Source organism: Ochotona princeps, unplaced genomic scaffold (genome assembly GCF_030435755.1).
Source record: "Ochotona princeps isolate mOchPri1 unplaced genomic scaffold, mOchPri1.hap1 HAP1_SCAFFOLD_121, whole genome shotgun sequence".
NCBI classification, from domain to species: domain Eukaryota; kingdom Metazoa; phylum Chordata; class Mammalia; order Lagomorpha; family Ochotonidae; genus Ochotona; species Ochotona princeps.
The window spans coordinates 398,250-404,249 of NW_026696772.1; the positions used below are offsets into that span (position 1 = coordinate 398,250).

The window sequence follows — 6,000 nt, forward strand, 5'->3', positions numbered from 1 at the left end:
GAGCAGCTGGGACAGGAACCAACGTCCATATGGCCATCTGTCCAAGGAGAGGATTTAGCCACTGAGTCGTCACTCTGGGCCCACTGTGTTGTTTCAGTAGAGAAGGCCTTTTGTGTGTGTCTGCTCAGGACTGTGTGCAGCATGTGGTTAGCTTAGCTTGTCTCTTACTGTTCTAGGAGTTTCTGTTTATATTGTGATGTTGTCTGCGCCCCGGGACCTTTACTGTTTGGGATCCCGCACACACACACACACACACACATATTTGAAAGATGAACAGACAGGTATGTCTCCATTCATTTGTTCATTCCTCAGGTGTCTACAGCAGCTAGGTCCAGCCTGGACTGAAGCCAGAAGACCGACACTTAATCTGAGTCTCCCAGGTGAATGGCAGGGGGTTCAAACCCCTCAGCGTCGCCTGCTACCTTCCAGGGCATGCGTTAGCGGGGGGTGCCGGATTGGAGCCTAGGCCCTCCTGCCAGGGTGTGCGTTAGCCGGGAGGAGGGGGTTGGTCTGGAGCCTGGGCCCTCTGCAGCAGTGTACATTCACAAGCAGCTTAGCTGTTGTGTGTGTGTGTGTGTGTGTGTGTGTGTGTGTGTGTGTGCTTAAAAGGACTATTTGAAAGGAAGAGGAAGACACACACGGGTATCTTGCATCTACTGGCACCCACATCGGATGCAGTTGTCACAGATAGTGGCTTAACCTGATGTTCTGCAGCAACAGTCCTGACAGGGCATCTTTTGGTAAACGTTGTTAGCGTGTGGGTAGATCCCGCTGAGTCTGTTTCCATGTTCCGCCATGTGTTGTTAGCGTGAGGATGGATCCTGCTGGGTCTGTGTTTTCTGTGTTCTGTCATGAAAACGTGGTACAGTTCTTTGTTGTTTCTTTGGGGACACGTGCTTGCCTTCAGCGTGAACTGCTGTCGGTATCCTCTTGTGTCTGCCACTCACAGCCGAGCTCCTGGCGGGGCGTGCTGCCTGTCTGCCGTATCCCTTGGTCAGCTTTAGACCACGTCTTCCCAGGCCGCAGCTCAAGCATCTCTTGTGCCGCGACATGTCCTGGCAGACACTGGTGCTTAGCACCTGGCCACGGGCAGGCCAGGCAGCAGGGAGAATGGTGGCTGGAGGCAGGACAGGCCTGAGCATCACTGTGGTGGGTGCCTGGTGGCTCATCCAGTGGATGGTACTTAATGTATGCCACTGTGGAGGCTGGCATGGCCCATGTAAGTGTGGCTGCTGGCAGTAGACTCTGAGGGGCCATGTGTGGGCAGGACCCCAATAGTTGCTGTCAGTACCCACTTTAGGGAAATGGCTCACCATGGCAGGGAAGGTTTCATATGTTAACTTTTTAAAAAAAGATTTATTTGATTTTTTATTGCAAAGTCAGATATACAGAGAGGAGAGACAGGAAGATCTTCCACCTGATGATTCACTCCCCAAGTGAGCGCAATGGCTGGTACTGTGCCAGTGAGAAGCCAGGAGCCAGGAACCTCCTCCAGGTCTCCCATGTGGGTGCAGGATCCCAAGGCTTTGGGCCGTCCTCAACTGCTTTCCCAGGCCACCAGCAGGGAGCTAGATGGGAAGCAGGACTGCCGGGATTAGAACCGGCGCCCGTATGGGATCCCAGCACACTTAAGGTGAGGACTTCAGCCACTAGGCCACCACGCCGGACCTGTATGTTAACATTTTACGGGTGTGACTTGAGTTCCAGGTGATGGCACGTGAGGGGAGCCAGGCCCAGCATGTGCCCAGCTTTACCCTGCTAGCAACACTCTGGGTTTCTGGGCATGGCTGTATCAGATGTCTCCTGAGTCTGTGCGGTCCTTCCTTGCTCTGGTTTCTGTGTTCTGGGAAGTCTGGCACAGTGAGGATGGGCAGGCGGGTGGCTTGGCCAGGGCTAGGAGCCTTCTTCTGCGGATGACTGTGTCAGGCTCTCTGGTGGTCAGCAGCCAGTGACCTGCAGCTGCTCTGTTTGCTGTTTCAACACCTGAGGCCAAGGCAGTGTGCGAATTGGCTCCAGGAGAAACCTGTAATGGAGGAGGGCTGGGTCAGCTCAGGGGACCTGTCTGCCAAGGGTCTGAGCCAGGAAGACAGCGGGGCCCAGACAGGCTGCTGGGGCAGACAGGCTGCTGGCCAGTCACACTGACTGCAAGGAGAATGACCAGGGAGCAGGAGAGGGGCTCACCTCACACAGAAGCTATGTCCCCAACCTAAGGCCCCCAAAGTGATGTCTGTGAACGGAGTTTTAACCAGAGGTTGTACCTTAGTAACCACAAGCGTATATAGAGATCAAAGAAGCTGAACATTGCACATGACTCGGCTGTGGTCAGTGCAAACTGGCCATGACAGGCGATCAGCAAGTCCCCTGGGGAAGGAAGCTGCATCCCTGCAGCTCCTGTGGGAAGGCCTTCTGGTACAGTGCTAACCTTGTCAAGCACCAGCGGCTGCACAGTGAAGGGAAGCCCTGCAAATGCAGGAGTCCGGGCATGCCTTCAGGCAGAGCTGCGAATTCATCACCCACCTCAGCTGCACGTGGGGAGGCCACTGCTGGTGCAAGGGGTGCGGCAGTTAACCAGAGGCCCAGCCTCATGAAGCTCCAGCGGACCCACACTGGGGAGAAGCCCTGCAGGTGCGGGGAGTGTGTGAAGCACTACCCGTCCCTTATCTACCATCAGACGACCCACACTGGAGAGAAACCCTACAAGTGTGGTGACTGCGGGGAAGCCTCCAGCACTGGTTCCATTCTCAGCCGGCATTATTGGACTCATACTGGAGAGAAGTCATTTGAGTGTAGAGTGTGGTAAAGGGTTCATTCGGACCTCTAACCTGGTGCAGCCCCGAGGGTCCACACAGAGAGAAGCCCTAGAGTGCACGGAGTGTGCGAAGAGCTTCCGGCACAGCCCCAACATGTGTCAGCACCAGAGGGTCCACCTCAGGAAAGATGCCTCCACGTGACGCAGCGGAGGGCAAGGCAGTGCCCAGCCCTCTGTGCCCCTCCCCACCCCTCCCCTTCCAGCTGCTCTTCTGTGCCCCTCCCCTTCCTGACCTGCACGGAAGGCTCAGGCTTTCTTCATGTAGTGAAAGGGGATTTTTGTCTAATTAAAGAAAGCTCGTGGGCCTGGCACAATAGCTTAGTAGTTAAGGTCCTTGCCTGGAATGCGCTGGGATCCCATACGGGCGCCAGTTCTAATCCTGGCAGCTCCACTTCCCATCCAGCTCCCTGCTTGTGGCCTGGGAAAACAGTGGAGGACGGCCCAAAACCTTGGGACCCCGCACCTGTTTGGGAGACCCAGAAGCAGCTCCTGGCTCCTGGCTTTGGATCAGCTGAGCTCCAGTCATTGTGGTCACTTGGGGAGTGAGTCATCACATGGAAAATTTTCCTCTCTGTCTCTCCTCCTCTCTGTATATCTGACTTTGCAACGAAAATAAATAAATATTTAAAAAATATTTAAAAGGACTCCTGGCATTAAAAAAAGAAAGAAAGAAAGCTCGTATACTGAATGTAGTACATGTTCATTTTAGAGAAATTGTGAGGAAAGCGAGCAGAGACTCTTACTCTCCACGTAGAAATCTTATGGGTACTGGTATGTAGCAGGCTAAGCTGCCACACGCAGCATAGACACGTGTCAGTATGAGCGTAGGTTCAAGTCCTGGCTGCTCCACTTCAATACAGAGAATGGAAGATCTGTCTCTCCTGCTCTTGGTAACTGTGGCTTTCAAATACATAAGTAAAGATTAAAAAAAAAATCAGATCTATAAAAAATATTCTTTGCTGCAGAGTCAGAATGGTTCTTTTGTTTTTTTTATATATTTTATTTTTTTTATTCATTGATTACATTGTATTATGTGATACAGTTTCATTGGAACTGGGAATCACCCCACCCTCCCCCCGCCCTCCTCCCATGTGGAATATTCCACCTTGTTGCATATCCACTGATCAAGTACAGTTGAGATTCCCTCTGTGCAAGCATAAACTAAACATAGAGTCCAACATCTTATAGTCCAATCTAGTTCCTCAGCTTCCTGGGGAGACCCTGTCCGTTCCGAGGGCAGAACCATCAGATTATCAACCTGATCAATTAAAGGCTCCAACATACCCTCAGCAACAATTAACTTCGTTGTGTAACTAATAGTTACAGTATTGAGTAACCAGTATGTTAAAAACAAAAAAATATGGAACGCTTCCCGAATCTGCGTGTCATCCTTGCGCAGGGGCCATGGTAATCTTCTCTGTATCGTTCCAATTTTAGTATATGTGCTGCCGAAGCGAGCCCGTGAGAATGGTTCTTTTTTTTTTTTTTTTTTTTTTTTTAAGATTTTATTATTATTGGAAAGCCGGATATACAAAGAGGAGGAGAGACAGAGAGGAAGATCTTCCATCCGATGTTTCACTCCCCAAGTGAGCCACAACGGGTCGGTGCTGTGCCGATCCGATGCTGGGAACCAGGAACCTCTTCCGGGTCTCCCACACGGGTGCAGGGTCCCAAAGCATTGGGCCGTCCTCAACTGCTTTCCCAGGCCACAAGCAGGGAGCTGGATGGGAAGTGGAGCTGCTGGGATTAGAACCGGCGCCCATATGGGATCCCGGGGCGTTCAAGGCGAGGACTTTAGCCGCTAGGCCACGCCGCCGGGCCCGAGAATGGTTCTTTTGAAAAGATCCATTTATTTACTTGAAACATAGAGTGACAGAGCGAGAGAGTGAATCTTCCACCTGCTGGCTCACTGTTTGAATGGCTGCAGCAGCTGGGCCTGGCTGGCCTAATGCCCGGAGCCCGGGGCCCCATCCAGGCCTCCTACGTAGGTGATAGGACCTTGCATGTGGATTCCCCCATCAGCTTCTCAGGAACACCAGCAGAGAGCTGTGTCGGAAGCAGAGTAGCTGGGACTCAAACTAACACTCGGATGTGGGTGTGGGCACCCAAAGTGGTGCCCTGGTGCCTGCCCTACACTAAGAGCTTCATCTCTGCCACTTCCTCAGTGTAAGAGATGTTATGCTACAGAGAACTCTGTATTGGCACATTTCTACATTTTTAAGGCCAAAATGGACACTACATCATCAAATTTAGTCACTGCAGTTGAAATCGCCTTGTCTGGGGGAAGATCTGAGTAACAGTGTTTGCTATTGTAGCATATTTGGGTGACAGCTCAGTGCTCAAAGCCCTCCCCAGTGTTGTGTAGGCCTCAGCTTGTCTGTTTCCCTGGAGGGAAGCTCTGCACCTGTCAATGAGTAGCTCCGTCCTGCTGTGGGATGCCTGCTGCTGTTCTGAATGCCTCTGCCAAGAGCCTCCAGTGCGCAGCGCCGTGTGTCTGGCTTCGTTCACGTGGACGTGCATCCTGTGTCTGCTGGGGTGGGATCATGCTCCTCTTCACTGGTGGGCTCTTGGGTGCCCCACCTTTTGGCTATTGTGAATAGGTCAGCAGGGAGACCAGTTTATAAGCACATTATTATTATTATTATTATTATTATTATTATTATTAATCTTTCCAGTGAGTTGCTTTAATTCCAGGTGATATAGAGTCCCTGCTTAAGGGCAGCCTCTGGGGGGATTCTATTTTACATTCACAGCTAAGAATGGCTGGATGAAAACAGCTCAGGAGACAGAGAGCCACTGTGTGGTGGTGTTTTTCCCCTTTTTTACAGTTTATTTGTAAATGCACGACAATCTATAAGCTAGTACTTCATTCTGCCTGTGGGAGACAAAAGACGCTCCAGCCAGGAATGCAGATGTTTAGACGGGCGTGGGTTGAGGGCAACATCACTCAGCAAAAGGAGCAGCTTACGTTTTGCCAGATTTCTTTTCTTTTTTAAAGATTTATTTGTTTTATTGGAAAGTCAGCTTTACAGAGAGAAAGATTTTCCATCCACTGGTTCTCTCCCCAAGTGGCTGCAATGGCTGGAGCTGAGCTAATTTGAAGCCAAGAGGCAGGAGCTTCTTCCAGGTCTCCCACACACGGGTGCAGGGTCTCAAGGCTCTGGGCTGTCCTATTCTGTTTTCTCAGGCCA

At 51.4% G+C, this 6,000-nt stretch overlaps 1 non-coding gene across 1 annotated transcript; it reads right to left on the reverse strand.

The window, feature by feature from the left end:
* Positions 1–4,163: 4,163 nt before the first annotated feature.
* Positions 4,164–4,270, reverse strand: LOC118760782 (U6 spliceosomal RNA). Its single transcript, XR_004996988.2, has one exon. It is a non-coding gene; the product is annotated as a U6 spliceosomal RNA (small nuclear RNA).
* Positions 4,271–6,000: the final 1,730 nt, after the last annotated feature.